Source organism: Hylobates moloch, unplaced genomic scaffold (genome assembly GCF_009828535.3).
Source record: "Hylobates moloch isolate HMO894 unplaced genomic scaffold, HMol_V3 SCAFFOLD_1, whole genome shotgun sequence".
NCBI classification, from domain to species: Eukaryota; Metazoa; Chordata; class Mammalia; order Primates; family Hylobatidae; genus Hylobates; species Hylobates moloch.
Genome location: NW_026652276.1, coordinates 39229368 through 39253170, shown reverse-complemented (window position 1 = coordinate 39253170; position 23803 = coordinate 39229368). Strand labels below are relative to the sequence as shown.

At 41.1% G+C, this 23803-nt stretch overlaps 1 protein-coding gene and 1 pseudogene across 6 annotated transcripts in view; both read right to left on the bottom strand.

Annotated features, from left to right (window-relative positions):
- Nucleotides 1–23803, bottom strand: part of ICA1L (islet cell autoantigen 1 like) — an 89417-nt gene that overhangs the window by 51139 nt on the left and 14475 nt on the right. The gene's annotated exons all lie outside the window — the stretch shown is intronic.
- On the bottom strand, nucleotides 10168–19708 carry LOC131383543 (keratin, type II cytoskeletal 8-like; annotated as a pseudogene).

Genomic DNA, 23803 nt, shown 5'->3' with positions numbered 1-23803 from the left:
GGTGGCTCACGCCTGTAATCCCAGCACTTTGGGAGGCCGAGGTGGGTGGATCACGAGGTCAGGAGATCGAGACCACGGTGAAACCTCGTCTCTACTAAAAATACAAAAAAATTAGCTGGGCGTAGTGGTGGGCGCCTGTAGTCCCAGCTACTCGGGAGGCTGAGGCAGGAGAATGGCGTGAACCCGGGAGGCGGAGCTTGCAGTGAGCCGAGATTGCGCCACTGCACTCCAGCCTGGGCGACAGAGCGAGACTCCGTTTCAAAAAAAAAAAAAAAAATCACTCAAAGAAATATTTTAATGTCCAATAAATCAACACAAATAAAGTCCTTAAGTATAAGGGACGATATGTTATAAAAGAAATACAGATGGACATTGTAAACTGTAAACATAAAAATTAACGTATGCCAGGCGCAGTGGCTCACGCCTGTAATCCCAACACTTTGGGAGGCCGAGGTGGGCGGATCACGAGGTCAGGAGATCGAGACCATCCTGGCCAACATAGTGAAACCCTGTCTCTACTAAAATACAAAAAATTAGTCAGGCATGGTGGCACGCGCCTGTAATCCCAGCTACTCAGGAGGCTGAGGCAGGAGAATCACTTGAACCCAGGAGGCGAAGGTTGCAGTGGGCCAAGATCATGCCACTGCACTCCAGCCTGGCGACAGAGCGAGACTCCGTCTCAAAAAAAAATAAAAAATAAAAAATAACCTCCAAGAAGTTATTCTTAACAAGGTTAACATGGCTATATAAGGAAATGCAAATGTGAAAAGTATTTCTTTAAGGATATGTAAAAAGAATAAATACTAATAACATTTCGGATCTAAAGCCCAAATTATTCCAACAAACTGTAAGAGTAGGAACAAAAGGGAAATACTAAAGTATGTGACTCATTCGTTATTTCCAGGCACATCGATAGATGCTATTGTATTTTTCAAGTTAGTAAAGAAATAGAGGTTCACTTTCTTTTAATTTGAAGTAATTACTAATTAAATAAAAATAGAATGTCTAATTTCCAAATTACTAGGGGTAAAACAAAAGAGCCAGAAAAACTTTAGCAAAAGCAAAAGACCGAGTGAGAAAAACAAGAGTAAGGCATGTAACACACTGTACAAAACAAGAAGATGGAAGAAGAACAATTATATTATTTAGTATGATAGATGCGAACTTCTTTTTAAATACAAAGAATCTCAAATCATAGAAAAAAAAATCGAAATCCAACTATATGCTATTTGAGATCTACCTAAAACAAAAGGACACAGAAAGATAAAAATAAAGACATGAGTTAAGATATACCAGGTAAATACAAACAAAATGAAATTAGAATAGCTATATTAATATCAGACAAAGTAGATTTAAATAAAAAGCATAAAGTAGAACAAGGACAAGCTGTAAAGTCCACAAAGTGGCCAATTTTCCAGATATCCTCTGGATTATTATCCTTTGGATATCCTTCTACATTCCTGGGCAGTATATATTAGTCACCATTTAATTGCCAAACCTCTTAATATGTTATCCTGAATAATTTCTCTGGACATAATTTGGAATAGAGAGGGAATTTAATTTGGGTACCTAGGGAGCATGGATTTGATATAAGCATTATACTGTCCTGACACATCGAGCGTCTTAAGAGAAACTTAGTTTTTCTTTCCCATCCAGTTTCTTTCTGCTTTTGGTTGCCCTCAACTGCTTTCAGTCCTCCTCCTCCTTCCCTCTACTCCCAACTTTATAATAATTATCAGCAGTCCAACCATATCACAAACTGTTAATCTCTTCTACTAAACTGACTGCAGGTTTAGGCTCAATTAGAAGTACAAAATACTAGGGAGAATACCTCTTCCCTACATCAACTTCCATGTTGATGTAGCTCAAACAATATACTCCTGTCCTCGCAACCACTCTCTCCGTATCTCTTTGGGAGAGAAAGAGTAACTTATCTGATTGGAGAGCAAAAAACTAGACTCCTCCATTTCTGGAAACTATCTTGCCTGCAGAGGACACATGTTCCCTGGCAAAGGGAGAAAGTGACTGGGAGGATAAATCCGCAAAAGGTGAGATTTGCGCATTTGCGGTTTTTATGACCAAGGGCCTGCTAAGTCTGCTTGCTACTGGGGGTAGGTTAGGCAGGAAGCCAAGTCTTATTGGCTTGATGTATCAGATAACAGAGTTCAAGGCTGGCAGAACTATCAGTTATTTAGGAGGGATTTCATAAAAGGTAGGGAGCCAAAGAGGAGGAAACCCCAAAATTTGTGTATAAAGTCCTCCCAAGACCTGTGCTAATCACTAAACGAATCATGAGGCAAGGGAGGGAAACCCAGGAATCGTGGCAGAAAATCAGCTACTGAAAGAGGAAATAACTAAGTGAAGATTTCAGCACTACCACTCCAGAGGAGACAGTTTGGAGTCTGAGTTCAGTCAAGTTAACTGGCTTCTAGAATAAAAATTCTTTTTCAGAGAAGCAAAACAGAATCCAGAAACTCTCAAATGCATTATTCAAAATCCCAAGTATCCAATCAAAAAACACTAGACATACAAAGAAATAGGAACATGTGACCCATACTCCAGTGGGGAAAGGGCAGTCAATAAAAACAGACCACAGAGATTTCCCAGATACGGGAGGCTGAGGCAGGAAAATCGCTTGAACCCGGGAGGCGGAGGTTGCAGTGAGTCACTGCACTTTAGCCTGGTTGACAGAGTGAGACTCTGTCTCAAAAAAAAAAAAAAAAAAAAAAAATTTCCCAGATACTGCAATTATGAGATAATTACTTTAAAGCAACTATTATTAACATATACACAGACTTAAAGTAGGATGTATGCACAATAAATGAACACATTGAAAATATTAGAAAACAAGTAAAACTCCAGTTACAAAGTTCAGTAACTGTAATTTAAAATTCACTGCAGCTGGGTGTGGAGGCTCACACCTGTAATCCCAGCATTTTGGGAGGCTGATACAAGAGGATCTCTTTAGCCCTGAAGTTTGAGGTTACAGTGAACTATGATTATGCCAGGGCACTCCTGCCTGGGTGACAGACTGTGTGACAGACTGCCTCTTTAAAAAATAATAATAACTGGACAAGATTAAGAGCAAACTGAAGATGGCAGAAGTAAAAGGTTCTTCTTACCAAAAATTACCAATCTAAAAACTGGGGCGGGGGTGGGAGGAGGAAGGAGGAGAACCCAAAGAAGAGATAGAATGGGATAGAAAAGTATTCAAAGAAATAAAACATCCTCAAATTTGTGAATGACATTAATTTACAGATCCAATAAACTAAATGACAAACCCCACGCAGGATAATACAAAGAAAACACAAATAGACACATCACAGACAAACTGCTTAAATCTATATAAGAAAAAAAAAAAGATAGCAAAGAAAACCTATCTTGAAAGCAACAGAGAAAAACGGCATATTGGCCGGGCGCGGTGGCTCACGCTTGTAATCCCAGCACTTTGGGAGGCCGAGGCGGGCAGATCACGAGGTCAGGAGATCGAGACCACGGTGAAACCCCGTCTCTATTAAAAATACAAAAAATTAGCCGGGCGTGGTGGCGGGCGCCTGTAGTCCCAGCTACTCGGAGAGGCTGAGGCAGGAGAATGGCGTGAACCCGGGAGGCAGAGCTTGCAGTGAGCCAAGATCGCGCCACTGCACTCCAGCCTGGGCGACAGAGCAAGACTCCGTCTCTCAAACCTATCTTGAAAGCAACAGAGAAAAACGGCATATTATACACAAGGTAACAAAAATACAAACAGGTCAGTTCTCAATAAAAACAAAAAAAAGTCAGACTAAATGGAAGGATATATTTAAGGTACTGAGAGGAGAAAAACCTGTTGACCCCTAATTCCACATCTATTGAAACTGTCCTTTTAAAAATGAAAGTAGCGGGAGCACAGGGCTCAGGCCTGTAATCCCAGGACTTTGGGAGGCTGTGGGGGAGGATCACTGGCACCCAGGAGCTCAAGACCAGTCTGGCCAAGATGGCAAGACTCCATATCTACAAAAAAATAAAAGAAACATTAGCTATGTATGGTGGTGTGAGCCTTTAGTCCCAGCTACTCAGGAGGCCGAGGCAGAAGGATTGCTTCATCCTAGGATTTTGAGGCTGCAGTGAACTATAATCGCACCACTGCACTCCAGCCTGGGCGACAGAGTGACAGTCTGTCTCTAAAGAAATAAAAAATTAAAAAATAAAAAGAAGGAAAGCAAAATAAAGATATTTTCAAATAAAGCTCTGAGAGACTACCTGATCAGATCTGTAGACTTTCAGAAATGCCAACATTACAGACGTTATGTACATCACAGCTGAACATATTAAAAAATATGGTATATATACTCAATGGAATACTATTCAGCCTTTAAAAAGAAAGAAATCCTGTCATTTGTGACAACATGGATAAATCTGAAAGACAAATACCACATGATCTCAATTACATGTAAAATCTAAAAAAGTTGAACTAATGCAAGTAGAGAGTAGAATGGTAGTTACTAGAGGCTGGAGGGAGGGGTATTGGGAAGATGTTTGTCAAAGGACACAAAATTTCAGTTAGGAGGAGTAAGTTCTATTGTACAACAAAGGGACTATAGTTAATAACAATGTATTATATTCTTGGAGATATCTATGAGGCAGGATTTTTAGTGTTCTTACCACAAAAAAAAGATGAGGTAATACATATGTTAATTATGTTGATTTAGGCATTCCACAGTGTTTCAAACGTAATGTACATGACAAATATATACCATTTTCTCAATGAAAAATAATTTTTGAATTAAAAATGCTAACAAATTCTTCAGTCTTAAAGAATATTACACCAGATAATTTGGATTTATAGAAAAGAATGTAAGGACTGTAATTGTTAAATGTCCTGGTAAATATAAGACTATTGTTTCTTTCTTAATTTCTTCACATTACATAACTTTTACATGCATAGAGGCTGGGTGTGGTGGCTCACACCTGTAATCCCAGCACTTTGAGAGGCTGAGGCGGGTGGATCACTTGAGCTTGGGAGTTTAAGACCAGCGTGGGCAACATGGCAAGATCCTTTCTCTACAAAAAAATACAAAAATTAGCTGGGCGTGGTGCAAGCACCTGCAGTCCCTGCTACTAGGGAGGCTGAGGTGGGAGGATCACTTGAGACTGGGAGGTGGAGGTTGCAGGGAGCCAGGATTGTGCCACTACACTCCAGCCTGGGTGACAGAGCCAGACTCTGTCTCAAAAAAACAAAAACAAAAAACCCTATCATACACAGACAACAATAAAATAGCAGCTCAATTATCAATGTGCTGCCATTTTAAAAACATCATTGATATGTTTACCCATTCTTTACCACCTCACTCCATCATCATCATAATATAGCGTTTTCATAAAATTTACATACATTGAAATCTCTAATTTTTACCTATATACTTTTTTCATTACTTATAGATTCAGGGTCTCACTCTGTTGCCTGGGTTAGAGTACAGTGGCACAATCATAGCTCACTGCAGTCTCAAACTCCTGGGCTCAAGTAATCCTCCCACCTAAGCTTCTGGAGTAGCTGGGACCACAGGCAACACACCATCATGCCTGGCTAATTTATTTTTATTTTTGTAGTGACAACGTCCCACTATGTTGCCCAGGTTTATTTATTTTTAATTGACAAGTAAAAATTGTATATATTTATGAAGTATAACATGTTTTAAAATGCGTATACATTTTAAATCTCCTTGGTTAAATTTATTCCTAAGTATTTTAATTTTTTTACTAGCTATTGTCAATGGCATTGTTTTATTGATTTCTTCCTTTTTTTCTTTTTTCTTTTTTTTTTGACAGAGTCTTGCTCTGTTGCCTAGGCTGGAGTGCAGTGGTGCTGCAGCCTCCACCTCCCAAATTCAAACAATTCTCCTGCCTCAGTCTCCTGAGTAGCTGGGATTACAGGTGAATGCCACCATGGCTGGCTAATTTTTGTATTTTTACTAGAGACAGGGTTTCACCATGTTGGCCAGGCTGGTCTCGAACTCTTGACCTCAAGTGATCCTCCCACCTTGGCCTCCCAAAGTGCTGGGATTACAGGCGTGAGGGACCTCACCTGGCCAGATTTATCAGATAGTTTGTTGTTAGTATGTAGAAATGCTACTAATTTTTTTTTTTTTTGGAGACGGAGTCTTACTCTGTTACCCAGGCTGGAGTGCAATAGCATGATCATGGCTCACTGTAACCTCAAACTCCTGGGCTCAAGCAATCCTCCCACCTCAGGCTCCCAAGTAGCTAGGACTACAGTTTGTGCCACCACACTTGGCTAATTTTTTTTTTTTTTTTAGAGATGGGTGTCTATGTTGTCCAGGATGGTCTCAAACTCCTGTCTTCCAGTGATCCTCCCACCTCAGCCTCCCAAATTCCTGGGATTACAGGTATAAACCACCATGTCTGACCGCTACTGATTTTTGTGTTAATTTTGTATCCTGCAACTTTACTGAATTTACTACTTGTAATAGTTTTTTGGTGGAGTCTTTAGAGTTTTCTAAATATAAAATCATGTTGTCTGTGAACAGACAATTTAACTTCTTCATTGACAGTCTGAGCCTTCTATTTCTTTCTCTTGCCTAATTATTCTGGTGAGGAGTTCCAATACTGTGTTGAATGGAAGCGCTGAAAGTGGGCATACTTGTCTTGTTCCTGATTTCAGAAAAAAAAAAAACTTTCAACTTTTCACTAAGCATTATGTTAGCTATAGGCTTGTCATACAAGGCCTTTATTAGGTTGAGAGACATTCTTTCTCTACCTAATTTGTTGAGTGTTTCTATCATGAAAGGATGCTGAATTTTGTTGAATGCCTTTTTTGTATCTATTGAGATAATCATAAAGTTTTTGTCCTTTATTCTGTTAATATGGTGTATCACTATTGATTTGCATATGGTGAATATGCAGATTCACAGCGATAAATCCCACTTGATCATGGTGAATGACCCTTCTAATGTGCTGTTGAATTTGGTTTGCTAGTATTTTCTTGAGGATTTCTGCATCTATGTTTATCAAGGATATTGGCCTATAATTTGCTTTTCTTGTACTGTTTTTGTCTGCCTTTGGTATCAGGCCTTTGTAAAATTAGTTTGGAAGATCTTCCTTTTCAATTTTTTGGACGAGTTTCAGAAGGATTGGTTTTAATTGTCTAAATGTTTGGTAGTATTCAGTAGTGGTATCATCAAGTTTGGGCATTTCTTTAATGGAAGACTTATTATTACTGATTCAATCTCCTTACTCATTATTGGTCTTTTCAAATTATCAATTTCTTCATGATTTAGTCTTTATAAGTTGGTATGTATCTAGGAATTTACCCATTTCTTTTAGGTTATACAATTTGTTAGTGTGTATATATATATATACACACACACACATATATATACACACATATATATACACACATATATACACATATATATACACACATATATATATACACACATATACATATATATACACACACACACACACATATATATATATATATATATATATTTTTTTTTTTTGAGATGGAGTCTCATTTGGATGCCCAGGCTGGCTCACTGCAATCTCCACCTCCCGGGTTCAAGCAATTCTCCTGCCTCAGCCTCCCAAGTTGCTGGGATTATAGGTGTGTGCCACCAAGCCCAGGTAATTTTTGTATTTTTATTAGAGATGGGATTTCACCATGTTGGCCAGGCTGGTCTTAAAACTCCTGACCTGAAGTGATCTGCCCACCTCGGCCTCCCAAAGTGCTGGGATTATAGGCATGAGCCACTGCACCCGGCCTAGTGTATCATTTTTTATAGTAGTCTATGATCCTTTGTATTTCTGTGGTATCAGCTGTACTCTCCCTCTTTCACTTCTGATTTTAAGCGTTTTCTCTTTTTTATTAATCTAACTAAGGTTTATCAATTTTGTTTCCTTTTTTTTTTTTTTTTTGAGACAGAGTTTCTGTCCCCCAGGCTGGAGTGCAGTGGCGCGATCTCGGCTCACTGCAAGCTCCGCCTCCCGGGTTCACGCCATTCTCCTGCCTCACCCTCTCCGAGTAGCTGGGACTACAGGCGCCCGCCACCACACCTGGCTAATTTTTTGTATTTTTAGTAGAAACAGGGTTTCACCGTGGTCTCAATCTCCTGACCTTGTGATCTGCCCGCCTCGGCCTCCCAAAGTGCTGGGATTACAAGCGTGAGCCACCACGCCCGGCCTTTTCTCTTTTCAAAACCAGCTCTTCTTTTAATCTTTTCTACTGTTTTTCTAGTCTCTATTTATTTCTGCTCTGATATTTATGATTTTCTTCTTTCTCCTAACTTTGGGCTTAGTTTGTTCTTCTTTTTCTAGTTCCTCAAGGGATAACATTAGGTTGTTTATTTAGGGCTTTTCTTCTTTTTTGATACAGGCATTCATTGCTATAAACTTCTCTCTTCGAACTTCTTTTGCAACATCTCTTAAGTTTTGGGATATTGTATTTCCATTTTTGTTTCAAGATTTTAATTTTATTTATTTGTCTTGAGATGGAGTTTCACTCTTGTTGCTCAGGCTGGAGTGCAATGGTGTGATCTGGGCTCACTGCAACCTCTGCCTCTCGGGTTCAAGAGATTCTCCTGTCTCAGCCTCCCGAGTAGCTGGGATTATAGGTGCCCACCACCACTCCTGGCTAATTTTTTGTATTTTTAGTAAGACGGGGTTTCACCATGTTGGCCAGGCTGGTCTCGATCTCCTGACCTCAGGTGACCCACCCACCTCAGCCTCCCAAACTGCTGGGATTACAGGTGTAGCTGCTGTTCCTGGCAGTTTTAAGATTTTTTAAATTTCCCTTTAAATTTTTTTTGACCCATTTGTTGTTTAGGATCATGATGTTTAATTTCCACATATTTGTGAAATGTTCTTATTATTTCGAGTTTCATACCACTGCAATTGAAAAAGCTACCTAATTTCAATTAATAAATTTTTAAGACTTATATTGTGGCCTAAGATATGATCTACTCTGGAGAATGTTCCATGTGTTCTTGAGAAGAATTTGTATTCTGTTAATATTGGATGGAATGTTCTGCATATATATGTTATGTCCATTTGGTCTAAAATGTAGTTGAATTCCAGTGTTTCCTTACTGAATTTCTGTCTGGGTATCTGTCCATTGTTGATAGTGGGGTATTAAAGTCTCCTATTATTGCATTGCTATCTATCTCTTCAGATCTATTAATATTTGCTTTATATATTTAGGAACTCTGATGTTGCATGCACACATATTTGCAATTATTGTATCTTCTTGATGAATTGATCCCTTTTCATTATATAATAATTGTCTCATTTTATAGTTTTTTGACAAAGTGTGTGTCAATTTTTGTGTTACTATAAAGAAATGCCTGAAGCTGGGTAATTTATAAATAAAAGAGGTTTAATTGGCTCATGGTTCTGCCAACCGTACAGGAATTATGGTGCTATAGCATCTGCTTCTGATGAGGCCTCAGGGAGCTTTTCCTTATGGTGGAAGGGGATTGGGATCCAGTGCATCACATGGTGAGAAAAGGAGTAAGAGAAGAAGGGGGAGGCACAATACTCCCTTAAACAACCAAATCCCGTGAGGACTCACTTATCACCATGGGGACAGTACCAAGCCATCCATGAGGGCTCTGCCTCCAAGATCCAAACACCTCTCACCAGGCCCACCTCCAACAATGGAAGTCATATTTCAGCATCAGATTGGGAGGGGACAAAATATCCAAACCGTGTCGGTGTACTGCACCTCATATAATTATATCTAACCCCACTCTCTTTTGGTTCCATTTGAATGGAGTATCTTTTTCCATCCTTTCGGTTAACCTAAATGTGTCCTTAAAGGTGAAGTGAGTCTTGGCTGGGCGCGGTGGCTCACGCCTGTAATCCCAGCACTTTGGGAGACTGAGGCAGGTGGATCACAAGGTCAGGAGATCGAGACCATCCTGGCTAACAAGGTGAAACCCCGTCTCTACTAAAAATGTAAAAATTAGCTGGGCGTGGTGATGGGTGCCTGTAGTCCCAGCTACTTGGGAGGCTGGGGCAGGAGAATGGCATGAACCTGGGAGGCAGAGCTTGCAGTGAGCCAAAAGGTACCCACCGCCCCCCCCCCGGGGCGAACGGGGGGAACCCCTCCCCCAAAAAAAAAAAAAAAAAAAATAGGTGAAGTGAGTCTCTTCCAGGCAGCATACAGTTAAGTCTTTGTGTGTGTGTGTGTGTGTGTGTGTGTGTGTGTGTATGTGTGTGTGTGTGTGTGTGTTTTTAACCTATTCAGCCAGTCTGTCTTTTGGTTGAAGAATTTAATCTATTTACATTCAAGGTAATTATTGATAGGTAATGACTTAGTACTACCATTTTGTTCATTGTTTTCTGGTTGTTTTACAGTTTGTTCTTTTTTCCTTTCATGCCTTCTTCCTTTGTGATTAGACGATTTTTCTCTAGTGGTATACTTTAATTCCTTACTTTGTATCTTTCGTTTATCCACTATAGGTTTTTGCTTTGTGTTTACCATGAGGCTTACATAAAACAGATTATAGTTATAACAGGCTATGTTAAGCTGATTACAACTTAACTTTGATTGCATACACTTTACCCTGCCTGACATTTTATGGTTTTGATGTCACAATTTACATCTTTTTATATTGTATATCCCTTAATAAATTATTGTAGCCATTATTATTATTGTTTTTAAATTTTTTAAATTTTTTTTTTTTTGGAGAGCTAGCTGAGGTTTTATTTTGGACCAAAAAAAAAAAAAAAAAAGAGCAATTGAATTGTTTTGTAGCTGGAGAAGTGGGCAAGGGGGATCCCCAGGCAGTAAACTCCCCAACGGGTGGGTTGAGGGCTAGGGCTGAGCCTCAGGTGGGTCTTCTGTTCCCTGTGCTCCCCTGCACAGCGGCCTCCCTCCCAAGCTCTGGGGCAGCTGCAGGAGGGGCACACTGGGAGGGGCTGCTGCAGCTGTTCACTTAGGCAGGACGTCAGAGGACTCGGACACCAGCTTCCCATCGTGGATCTCAATCTTCTTCACAACCATGGCCCTGGTGAAGCTGGTGTGGCTGAAGGAGATGGAGCCCATGCCAGAGCCAAAGCTGGAGCTGAGGCCACAGCTGAGGCTGGGGCTTGTGAGACCCTCATAGGCCGAGCTCAGTGCATAGCCACTGGTGGTCTTCGTATGGATATTCATGTTCTGCATCCCAGACTCCAACCGGCTCTCCTCGCCCTCCAGCAGCTTCCTGTAGATGGTGATCTTGATGTCCAGGGCCAGCCTGATGTTCATCAGTTCCTGGTAATCATGCAGCTGCTACGCCATGTCCTGCTTGGCCCGCTGCAGGGCAGCCTCTAGCTTGGAGAGCTTGGCACTGGCATCCTTAACAGCCAACTCCCCACGCTGCTCGGCATCTGCAATGGCAGCCTCCAGGGAAACCCTCTGGCCTTTCAGGCCCTCAATCTCAGCCTGGAGCTGGCTGACGTTCTGGTTCATCTCAGATCTCAGTCTTTGCATGCCGCAGGTTATCCCCGTGCTTCCCAGCCAGCGTCTGCAGTTCCTCATACTTGATCTGGTACATGTTCTTAGCCTCAGCCTGGCTGTGGTTGGCCATCTCCTCGTACTGCGCCTTGACCTCAGCGATGATGCTGTCCATGTCCAGGGAGTGGCTGTTGTTCATGGACAGCACCACAGATGTGTCCAAGATTTGGGACTGCAGCTTCTGGATCTCTTCTTCATACAGCTGCCTGAGGTGGTTGATCTCTTCAGTCAGCCCTTCCAGGCAAGACTCTGGCTCTATCTTGTTCATATAAGCTTCATCCACATACTTCCTGATGAGGACAAATTCATTCTCCATCTCTGTATGCTTGTTGATCTCATCCTCGTATTTGTTCTTGAAGTCCTCCACCAGCCCCGGCATGTTGCCAAGCTCTGCCTCAAGCTTCAGCCTCTCCAAGCCCAGCTGCTGCTTAAGGTTGTTGATGTAGCTCTCGAACATGTTGTCCATGTTGCTCTGAGCCGTCTTCTGCTGCTGCTCCACTTGATCTCCAGCATCTTGTTCTGCTGCTCCAGGAATTGTACCTTGTCTATGAAGGAGGCAAATTTGTTGTTGAGGGTCCTTCTCCTGGGTGCACAAGGCCTGGATGTTGGGTTCCACCTCCAGGTTAAGGGGGCTCAGCAGGCTCTGGTTGACTGTGATGGCAGTGATGCTTCCCATGCCGCTGACCCCACCATAACTTCCACCCAGGACACCCCAAAAGCTGCTGCTGCCCACTTGGGAGAAGCTCAAAGAGCTGATGCGGGCACCGGGCCCACGCACATAGAAGCAGTTGCTGAAGGCCTGAGGGCCAGAGGGCCACCTCTGGTGGACACTTTTTAGGACTTCTGGGTCACCATGACAGACATGGTCAATGCAGGAGTGGAAGCAGGTGGGCTCAACCAGATGGAGATCCCAGAAGGAGCAGGGAAGCTGCTGCTTGGTCTTTTTTTTTTTTTTTTTTTTTTAGATAGAGTTTTGTTCTTGTTGCCCAGACTGGAGTGCAGTGGCATGATCTTGGCTCCTTCACCTCCCAGGTTCAAGTGATTCTCCTGCCTTAGTCTCCCGAGTAGCTGGGATTACAGGCACCTGCCACCAGGCCCAGCTAATTTTTGGTATTTTTTTTAGTGAAGATAAGGTTTCACCATGTTGGCCAGACTGGTCTTGAACTCCTGACCTCAGGTGATCTGCCTTCCTCAGCCTCCCAAAGTGCTGGGATTACAGGCATGGGCCACCGCACCAGGCCTATTGTAGCCATTATTTTTAATAGTTTTGTTTTTTAACATTCATATTAAAGACCCACCATTATACTATTATTCTAAATTTGTGTAATTGTACCAATGAGTTTTATACTTTTACATGTTTTTGTGTTACTCATTAGCATCCTTTCCTCTCAGCTTGAAGAACTCTCTTTATCATTTCTTGTAAGACACATCTGGTGGTGATGAACTACCTCAGTTTTTGTTTGAGAACGCTTTTATCTCCATCATTGCTGGAGGTCAACTTTGTCAAGTACTGTTGGTTGACAGTTTTCTTTTTTCCTTCAGCACATTGAATTTATCATCCCACTCTCTACCAGCCTGTAGGTTTCTCCTGAGAATCCACTTCTAGCCTTATTGGAACTCCTTTGTATGTGATTTGCTTTTCTCTTGCTACTTTCAGGATGCTCTCTTCATCTTTGATTTTTGACAGTTTGATTATAATATATCTTAGTGTACTCTTGTTCAGGTTGAATCTGATTGGAGACCTTTGGCCTTCTCATACCTGGATATTTATACCTTTCCTCAGATTTGGAAATTTTTCTGCTATTATTTATTTAAGTAAACTTTCTGGCCCTTTGTCCTTCTCTTCTCCTGCTTAAACTCCTATAACTAGGATATTTTCTCTTTTGAGAAAATCGTATAAGCTTTAAATATTCTAAGCTTCGTTTTTTCTTCTCTGACTGTGTTTTGAAATAATCTGTCTTTGAGTTCACGTATTAATTCTTCTGCTTCATCAAGTCTGCTGTTAATGCTCTCTACTGCATTTTTTAGTTCATTAATTGTATTTTTCAGCTCCAGAATTTGATTTTTTTTAAAAAATAATTTTAATCTGTTACATTTCTTATTTTGGTTATCTATTGTTTTGCTGATTTCAGTGAAATGTTTCTCTGTATTTTTTTTAAATTCACTAAACTTAAAGCAATTATTTTGTATTCTTTGAGAGGTAGTTTATATATGTCCATTTCTTTGGGGTCAGCTACTGGGAGGTTATGTTTTTTAGGTGGTATTATGTCTCCCATTTTTCTTGTTGCCTTACATTAATGTCTGTGCTCTTAGTGGAACAGTTACCTTTTGTAGACTTTATGGGCTAGTTTCATTGTGGACTGACTTTTCTCCATGGGGTGGGGTGCAGTGGTTCTGGCACTAGTCAGGGTGCCAGCTGTGTGGTCTCTGTGCCGCTCTGTCTGCTGAGATTGGTATGGATAAAAATCACAGGGATCCATAGCAGCCAATGTTGTGAGTTTCTGCAGTGGCAGCAAGAGTTTTTGGGGTCTTTGGTGGCAATGACTGCTAAGATCGCCCCAATCTATTTTTTTTCCCACCGGAGAAGCTATGGCTGAAGGGATCCGTCTTGACACTGGTGCCTGATGAGTGGCACCCATGGAATAATCACAGAACTCAGGCCTGATGCACAAATGTGTGGAGGTACGGCAGTTCTGAGTTCCCAGGTAGTAATGGCATTGGTGTCTGGGATGCAGGGATCCTTGCTGCTGCGTAACAGAATGCGAGATGCAGATGCTTGTTAAACAGCTAAGAGAACTGAGAATAAGAGCACTAGTGAGTGCAGTATTAGAGTAGCTCTAGGATTGGAGTAAAGGCAAGATCTCTGTAGCAGCAGAGCTGGTACCCAGCGTTCAGCCACACACAGCAAGAGCTTGGCTCTAGGGCCCAGGGTGCAAACTCTTTACCTGTATACTTTTGACAAATGGATATCTTATATAGAACATTTCCAACTATCCAGAAAGTTTCCTTGTATCACTTTCTTGCCAATCCCTATCAGAAGCAATGAATGTGGTTTTTTTCCTTAGCTTTTCCCAGTTTATTTTTTTTGATTGTTGAATAGAATTCCATTGTATCAATGTACCAGCGTTTCCAGTTTGGGACTATTGTAAATAAGGCTGTTATGAACATACCTATACAAGTATTTTTGCAGACAAATGTTTCCATTTCTCTTGGATAAAAATCTAGAATTGGATTTGCTGTGTCAAAGGATTGGTGTACCAGCCTCAGCAACAAAGTGAGACCCCATCTCTACCAAAAATTAAAAAATTAGCCATACATTGTGGCATATGCCTATAGTCCCAGCTACCTGGGACACTGAAGTGGGAGGATCACTTGAGCCCAAGAGTTTGAGGCTGCAGTGAGCTATGAATGTGCCACTGCACTACAGCCTGAGGGACAAAGTGAGATCCCATCTCAAAAAATATATAAAAAAAGAAAATTAAAATTAAAAAAATAAAAAATAAACAAATAACGAGTAGCAGCTGGAAGCCAACATATAATTTTTGCTACTGACAATGGTCAAGTTTCTGGATACAGCTTACTGTGAGAGCCAAATAATCCTCATAACCGAGCACTAAAATTAAATTCAACAAGCCAGTCAGAGGTAACTGAATCACCAGAGGCTTCCCTGTATGAGAGAAGAAAGAAGGAATTGAGATAAACTTGCCCAATTTTTGCTTCCCAAATTTACCAGACAAGCCATTCCTCCTCTAGGAAGAAATGAGAGGGTAGAAAAAGACTAGGAGTTAAACTAATTGAGCTCCTTTAACATAGTAGGAAACATCAAGAATGAGAAAGATATATTCCCTCCGTATTTCCTATTGCTGCTATAAAAAATGATCACAAACTTAGTAACTTACAACAAAATTAATTTACTGTCTTCACATTCTGGAGGTCAGAGTCCTAAAATAAAGTTGTCAGAGGGCTGCATTTCTTCTGGAGGCTACAAAGGAGAATCCATTTCATTGTCTTTTCTAGCTTTTAGAAGCCACTTAAATTTCCTGGCATGTGGTCCCCCTTCCTCCATCTTTAAGGCCAGCAGCATAGCATCTTCTAATCTTTCTCTAATTCTATGCGTCATCACATTGTCTTATCTTCTTCTGATCTTTCTGCCTTCCCCTTAAGAAGACCTATGTGATTATATTGGACACACCTAAATAATCCAGGATAATATCCCCATCTCAATATTCTTAATTACATCTTCAAAGTCTCTTTGAACACAGTCTCTTGCAACAGAAAGTAACATATTCATAGGTTTCAGGAATTAGGACATGGACATCTTTGGAAGGCCATTATTCTACTACAGCCTCTATCAGTTTTCACTCTTATTTAGCAAAAGGATAGGCTCAAGTAATTTCTTCATAAAAGATACTTGGGGCCCGGCATGGTGGCTCATACCTGTAATCCCAGCACTTTGGGAGGCCAAGGCGGGTGAATTACTTGAGGTCAGGAGTTCAAGACCAGCCTGGCAAACATAGTGAAACCCTGTTTCTACTAAAAATATACAAATAAGCTGGGCATGGTGGCAGGCGCCTGTAATACCAGCTATTATTACAGGCGCCTGTAATAATACGGGAGGCTGAGGCAGAAGAATCACTTGAACCTGGGAGGCAGAGGTTGAAGTAAGCCGAGATCACACCATTGCACTCCAGCCTGGGCGACAGAGCAAGACTCTGTCTTAAAAAAAAAAAAAAGGAATACTTTATTCCTTTTTACACTACACAATATTTAAATTTTTAGCTGTCTCCTGGATTTTCAATTCAAATCTTAAGTAAAATAAAACAAATCAATAATCTCTTTAGAGAGAGATTTATATTCACTTATAACATCTCATTACTATGACATCACTGAAAATAAAGTGGAACTGATGTTAATGTGCACACTGAAGCACTGAAATCCTCTTGAGAAAAATAATCTGTGAAGACTTTTGACTTAATATTATTAACACTAGTGTTTGATGCAATTAAGAAAATATATTAGTCAAACCTGCTGTTTAACATAGTAGTCCTGCTTACTCTGGCTCCTAAGCCATGAGTTTTCTTACAAACACAATCAACATTCCTCAGAGTGACAGTTTATAAATAATTCAACTTTGGAAGGGGGGAACTGGTAGGAAATGCTCAAAAATGTCAGCAATGGTTTTCTCTGCAGTGGGATCATGGATGACAGTTTACTGTAGTTTCTGACAGTTTTCTGCAGCAAATTTGCTACAATTAACATGTATAACTATTATTTGAATAACTATTATTATTGTAAAAACGTTTTCTTATCAAAACCAGTTATACTTTTACCCTTTTTGGTTTTTCTTTCTTTCTTTTTTTTTTTTTTTTTTTTTTTAGACAAGGTCTTGCTCTGTTGCCCAGGCTGGAGTGCAGCGGCGCCATTATGCTCCGACCTCCCAGGCTCAAGTGGTCCACAAGTGCATGCCATCACACTCGGCTAATTTTTTTTTTCTTTTTTTTGTAGAGATCCTAAGACTATGCCCTCACCCCCACTAGACCAGAGACTGGTTGCAAGTCAGGGTCTCCAGAACTTCTGACCCACCAGCTTCAAGTGGGGGTTCCCAAGACTCCTTTTTGGGCTCGATTAATTTCCCAGAGTGGCTCACAGAACTCAGGGAAACACTCAGAGTCTCAAGGCAGATCAAAGGAGGACAGAAGAAGGTCAGAGGCCTGTCCCTGAAGCCTAACACACCCAACACTGTAACAAGACTGTAATGAGAGCTGTGGAAGTTAGGAACCAGCAAATGTTGATGAAAATACCACACTATCCAACACTTGCAAACCCTTATTCAAAAGTGAGTCATTCATTCATTCATTGTTAAATATATATTAAATGCTTATAGTTTTATGTAGCAATCTTACCTGAAATGTGACTAATAATCAGTAAGTGCATATAAAAATATCTGAGAAGTTAAAATAGTTATTACAAGACTATATATTAAATCACATGAACTTTATGTGTAAGGGAGCTGGTCTCCCCCTCTCCTGCTAACAATCGAACACCTAATTAATAACAGAAATAGGATTGAAACTCTGGTGTGCTGGGTACCATGAGTGAAATTTCCTTTGAACTGTATGTTGAAGAAAAACAGATTTTAACAGCAGGAGGCAAAGAAATATTATTCCAAATACATGCTGAAGAAGAGAAAGGCAGATTGATGGTACAGATTGTAGAGATCTGTTTAGCAGAGAGACTAAACACCGAGAGTTCAGAACAATCTCTCCATATTCCAGACATAATCTAATAAAAGCCTGGACCAAGGGCATTAGTGTAAGAATGGCTATGAAGGCAGATATCTACAGAACTTGGTAAATAATGATTAAGCAGTTTTGCCCCAGAAAAATAAGGGCAATTAGAAGAAGCAGTTCTCTAAGTGGGAAGGTTAGACATTTCATCTGTGACATCTTGAATCTGAAATGATCAAGAACATCAGAGTTTTCCAAAATTTCCAACAGGTAATTAAAACTGTAGTAATAAAAAATTGTTTCAAGCTTGGGTCTCTAGTCAGACTGTCTAGGTTTGAACCCAAGAACTTTTTTTTATTAGCTGTGGGACCTCGTGCAAGTTACATTAATCTCTCTTTTAGTTTCCTCATCAGTAAAATATGAATAATGAAGTAAATGGATTGTTATAAGAATTAAATGAGAAATATACATAAAGTGCTTGAAATAGAAATTGCTGGCACTTAAGAATTCATGTTATATTTTTTTCATTTTACTTTTTATCAGAGCTTAGAATGAAATATTATATGGCAATTATCTACATATATATATAAATAGTTAAGCAGTGAGAACAAATGAGACCTTCAATAAAATAGAAAGGGTGGTAAACAAAAAGATACAGGCACTTGTATGTTCACTGCAGCATTAGTCTCAATAGCAAAAACATGGAATCAACCTAGATGCACATCAACAGTGGGCTGGATAAAGAAAATGTGATACATATACACCATGGAATACTATGCAGCCATAAAAAAGAACAAAATCATGTCCTTTGCAGCAATATGGATGCAGCTGGAGGCCATTTTCCTAAGCAAATTAATGCAAGAACAGAAAATCAAATGCCACGTTTTCATTTTTAAGTGGGAAGTAAACATTAAGTACACACGGACATAAAGATGGGAATAGTAGACACTGGGGACTACTGGAGTGGGGAGAAGGGAGGAGGTGGTGAGATTAGCCACCATGCCTGGCTAATTTTTGTATTTTTAACACATTTCGTCATTTTGGGCAGGCTGGTCTCGAACTCCTGACCTCAGGTGATCCACCTGCCTCGGTCTCCCAAAGTGCTAGGATTACAGGCGTGAGCCACTGCGCCCAGCCCAACAGCATATTTTTAAATTTTTGGTTGACCATGTGAAATTGCCAACATTAGGCCATTTTTTACCTACAAAAACAGCAATTGCATGGGACTCAATCTAATAAAAGGAACCGAAACAAATTTACTAAAGTGATCTAACTCATTTCAGAAGAAAGTCATCTGTGGGCAAATGATCTCCCTAACCAAGAACATGTCCCAACTCAATTCAGAGATCTGCGCTGATTGGCAAACTATGGCCTGCTGGCAAATTAGTCTTTAGCTGCTTTCTTGCTACAAAAGCAGTTAGGTACATCCAGCAAATTGCACAGCCCACAAAGCAAAAATTATTTACTATTTGGCCATTTACAGAAAAAGTCTGCAGACCCCTGATCTCAGCTATGGTTCTAAAATATATTCTGAAAAGTCATAAATCTCTTTAAGTTGTATTATTGTAATAAGACAATGTCTAGTCTTTGTATACATACATATATATTTTGTGTGTGTACAGATATATATAGTCATGCATCGCATTATGACATTTTGGCCAGTGATGGACCATATATACAACAGTGGTCCCATAAAATTATAATGGAGCAGAGATCTGGTAAAATGGCCGAATAGGAACAGCTCCGGTCTGTAGCTCCCAGCGAGACAAACACAGAAGGCGGGTGATTTCTGCATTTCCAACTGAGGTACCTAGTTCATCTCACTGGGACTGGTTAGGCAGTGGGTACAGCCCATGGAGGGCAAGCAGAAGCAGGGTGGGGTGTTGCCTCATCCAGGAAGCGCAAGGAGCTGGGGCCCTACCTCCCCCAGCCAAGGGAAGCCACGAGGGACTGGGCTGTCTGGCCCAGATACTATGCTTTTCCCACAGTTTTTGCAATCCGCAGACCAGAAGAATCCCACGTGTGCCTATACCACCAGGGCCCTGGGTTTCAAGCACAAAACTGGGTGGCTGTTTGGGCAGACACCGAGCTAGCTGCAGGAGTTTTTTGTTTTTGTTTTTGTTTTGTACCCCAGTGGCGCCTGGAACCCCAGTGAGACAAAACCATTCACTCCCCTGGAAAGGGGGCTGAGGCCAGGGAGCCAAGTGGTCTCGCTCAGTGAGTCCCACTCCCACGGAGCCCAGCAAGCTAAGAACCACTGGCTTGAAATTCTCACTGCCAGCACAGCAGTCTGAAGTTGATCTGGGACAATCAAGCTTGGTGGGGGCAGGGGCATCTACCATTACTGAGGCTTGAGTAGGCGGTTTTCCCCTGACAGTGCTAAAGAGGCCAAGCAGTTTAGACTGGGCAGAACTCACCACAGTGCAGCAAAGTGGCTATGGCCAGACTGCCTCTCTAGACTCCTCCTCACTGGGCAGGGCATCTCTGAAAGAAAGGCAGCAGCCCCAGTCAGGGGCTTTTAGATAAAACTCCTATCTCCCTGGGACAGAGCACCTGGGGGAAGGGGCAGCTGTGGGCACAGCTTCAGCGGACTTAAAATGTTCCTGCCTGCCGGCTCTGAAGAGAGCATCTGATCCTGACAAGGAGGATTCTCCCAGCACAGCAATTGAGCTCTGCTAGGGTACAGACAGCCTCCTCAAGTGGGTCCCAGACCCCCATGCCTCCTGACTGGAAGACATCTCCTGGCAGGGGTCAACAGACACCTCATACAAGAGAGCTCCAGCTGGCATCAGGCTGGTGCCCCTCTGGGACAAAGCTTTCAGAGGAAGGAACAGGCAGCAATATTTGCTGTTCTGCAGCCTCTGCTGGTGATACCCAGGCAAACAGTGTATAGAGTAGACCTCCAGCAAACTGTAGCAGACCTGCAGAAGAGGGGCCTGTTAGAAGAAGAGGGGCCTGTTAGAAGAAAACTTAACAATCAGAAAGCAGTAACATCAACAAAAAGGACCCCCACACAAAAACCCCATCCAAAGGTCATCAGCCTCAAAGATCAAAGGTAGATAAATCCACCAAGATGAGGAAAAAACAGCACAAAAATGCTGAAAATTCCAAAAAACAGAATGCCTCTTCTCCTCCAAATGATGACAACTCCTCTCCAGCAAGGGCACAAAACTGGATGGAGAATGAGTTTGACAAATTGACAGAAGTAGGCTTCAGAAGGTGGATAGTAACAAACTCCTCTAAGCTAAAGGAGCATGTTCTAACCCAATGCAAGGAAACTAAGAACCTTGATAAAAGGTTACAGGAACTGCTAACTAGAATAACCAGTTTAGAGAAGAACATAAACGACCTGATGGAGCTGAAAAACACAGCAAGAGAACTTCGTGAAGCATTCACAAGTATCAATAGCTGAATCAATCAAGCGGAAGAAAGGACATCAGAAATTGAAGATCAACTTACTGAAATAAGGCATGAAGACAAAATTAGAGAAAAAAGAATGAAAAGGAATGAACAAAGCCCTCAAGAAATATGGGACTATGTGAAAAGACCAAACCTATGATTGGCTGGTGTACCTGAAAGTGATGGGGAGAATGGAACCAAGTTGGAAAACACACTTCAGGATATTATCCAGGAGAACTTCCCCAACCTAGCAAGACAGGTTGACATTCAAATTCAGGAAATACAGAGAATACCATTTAAGATACTCCTTAAGAAGAGCAACCCCAAGACATATAATTGTCAGATTCTCCAAGGTGAAACAAAGGAAAAAATGTTAAGGGGAGCAAGAGAGAAAGGTCAGGTTACCTACAAAGGGAAGCCCATCAGACTAACAGCGGATCTCTCTACAGAACCCCTACAAGCCAGAAGAGAGTGGGGGCCAATATTCAACATTCTTAAAGAAAAGAATTTTCTTTTTTTTTATTATTATACTTAAAGTTCTAGGGTACATGTGCACAACGTGCAGGTTTGTTACATATGTATACATGTGCCATGTTGGTGTGCTGCACCCATTAACTCGTCCTTTACATTAGGTAACTCTCCTAAATATATATGCACCCAATACAGGAGCACCCAGATTCATAAAACAAGTTCTTAGAGACCTACAAAGAGACTTAGACTCCCACATAGTAAACACCTCTATGGAAATAAACTAGAAAATCTAGAGGAAATGGATAAATTCCTGGACACATACACCCTCCCAAGACTGAACCAGTAAGAAGTCAAATCCCTGAATAGACCAATAACTGTGAGCCACTGTGCCTGGCCTCCAATAACAAGTTCTGAAATTGAGGCAGTAATTAATAGCCTATCAACCAAAAAAAGCCCAGGACCAGACGGATTCAGAACCTAATTCTACTAGAGGTACAAGGAGGAGCTGGTACCATTCCTTCTGAAACTACTCCAAACAATAGAAAAAGAGGGACTCGGCTGGGCGCGGTGGCTCACGCCTGTAATCCCAGCACTTTGGGAGGCCAAGGCGGGCGGATCACAAGGTCAGGAGTTCAAGACCAGCCTTGCCAACATGGTGAAACCCCGTCTCTACTAAAAATACAAAAATTAGCTGGGCGTGGTGGCAGGTGACTGGAACCTCAGCTACTCAGGAGGCTGAGGCAGAGAATTGGTTGAATCCGGGAGGCAGGGGTTGCAGTGAGCTGAGATCGCACCACTGTACTCCAGCCTGGGCGACAAAGCGAGACTCCATCTCAAGAAAAAAAAAAGGAAGAAAAAGAAAAAGAGGGACTCCTCCCTAACTCATTTTACGAGGCCAGCATAATCCTGATACCAAAACCTGGCACAACAAAAGAAGAAAATTTCAGGCCAATATCCCTGATGAACATTGATGCCAAAATCCTCAATAAAATATTGGCAAACTGAATCCAGCAGCACATCAAAAAGCTTATCCACCATGATCAACTCTGCTTCATCCCTAGGATGAAAGGCTGGTTCGCCATACGCAAATCAATAAACATAATCCATCATATAAACAGAACCAATGACAAAAACCACATGATTTATCTCAATAGATGCAGAAAAAGCCTTCAATAAAATTCAACACTTCTTCATGCTAAAAACTCTCAATAAACTAGGTATTGATGGAACATATCTCAAAATAATAAAAGCTATTTAAAACAAACCCATAGCCAATATCATACTAAATGGGCGAAATCTGGAAGGATTCCCTTTGAAAACCAGCACAAGATAAGGATGCCCACTCTCATTACTCTTATTCAACATAGTATTGGAAGTTCTGGCCAGGGCAATCAGGCAAGAGAAAGAAATAAAGGGTATTCAAACAGGAAAAGAGGGAGTCAACTTATCTCTGTTTACAGATGACATGATTGTATATTTAGAAAACCCCATCGTCTCAGCCCCAAAACTCCTTAAGCTGATAAGCAACTTCAGCAAAGTCTCAGCATACAAAATTAATGTGCAAAAATCACAAGCATTCCTATATACCAATAATAGACAAGCAGAGAGCCAAACCATGAGTGAACTCCCATTCACAAGTGCTACAAAGAAAATAAAATACCTAGGAATACAAGTTACAAGGGATGTGAAGGACCTCTTCAAGGAGAACTACAAACCACTGCTCAAGGAAATAAGAGAGGACACAAACAAATGGAAAGACATTCCATGCTCATGGATAGGAAGAATCAGTATCATGAAAATGGCTATACTGCCCGAAGTAATTTATAGATTCAGTGCCATTCCCATCAAGCTACCATTGACTTTCTTCACAGAATTAGAAAAAACTACTTTAAATTTCATATGGAACAAAAAAGGAGCCCATATAGCCAAGACAATCCTAAGCAAAAAGAACAAAGCTAGAGGTATCATGCTACCTGACTTTGAACTATACTACAAGTCTACAGTAACCAAAATAGCATGGTACCAAAAAAGATACATAGATCAATGGAACAGAACAGAGACCTCAGAAATAACACCACACATCTACAACCATCTGATCTTTGACAAACCTGACAAAAACAAGCAATGGGGAAAGGAGTCCCTATTTAACAAATGGTGCAGGGAAAACTGGCTAACCATATGCAGAAAACAGAAACTGGACCCCTTCCTCACA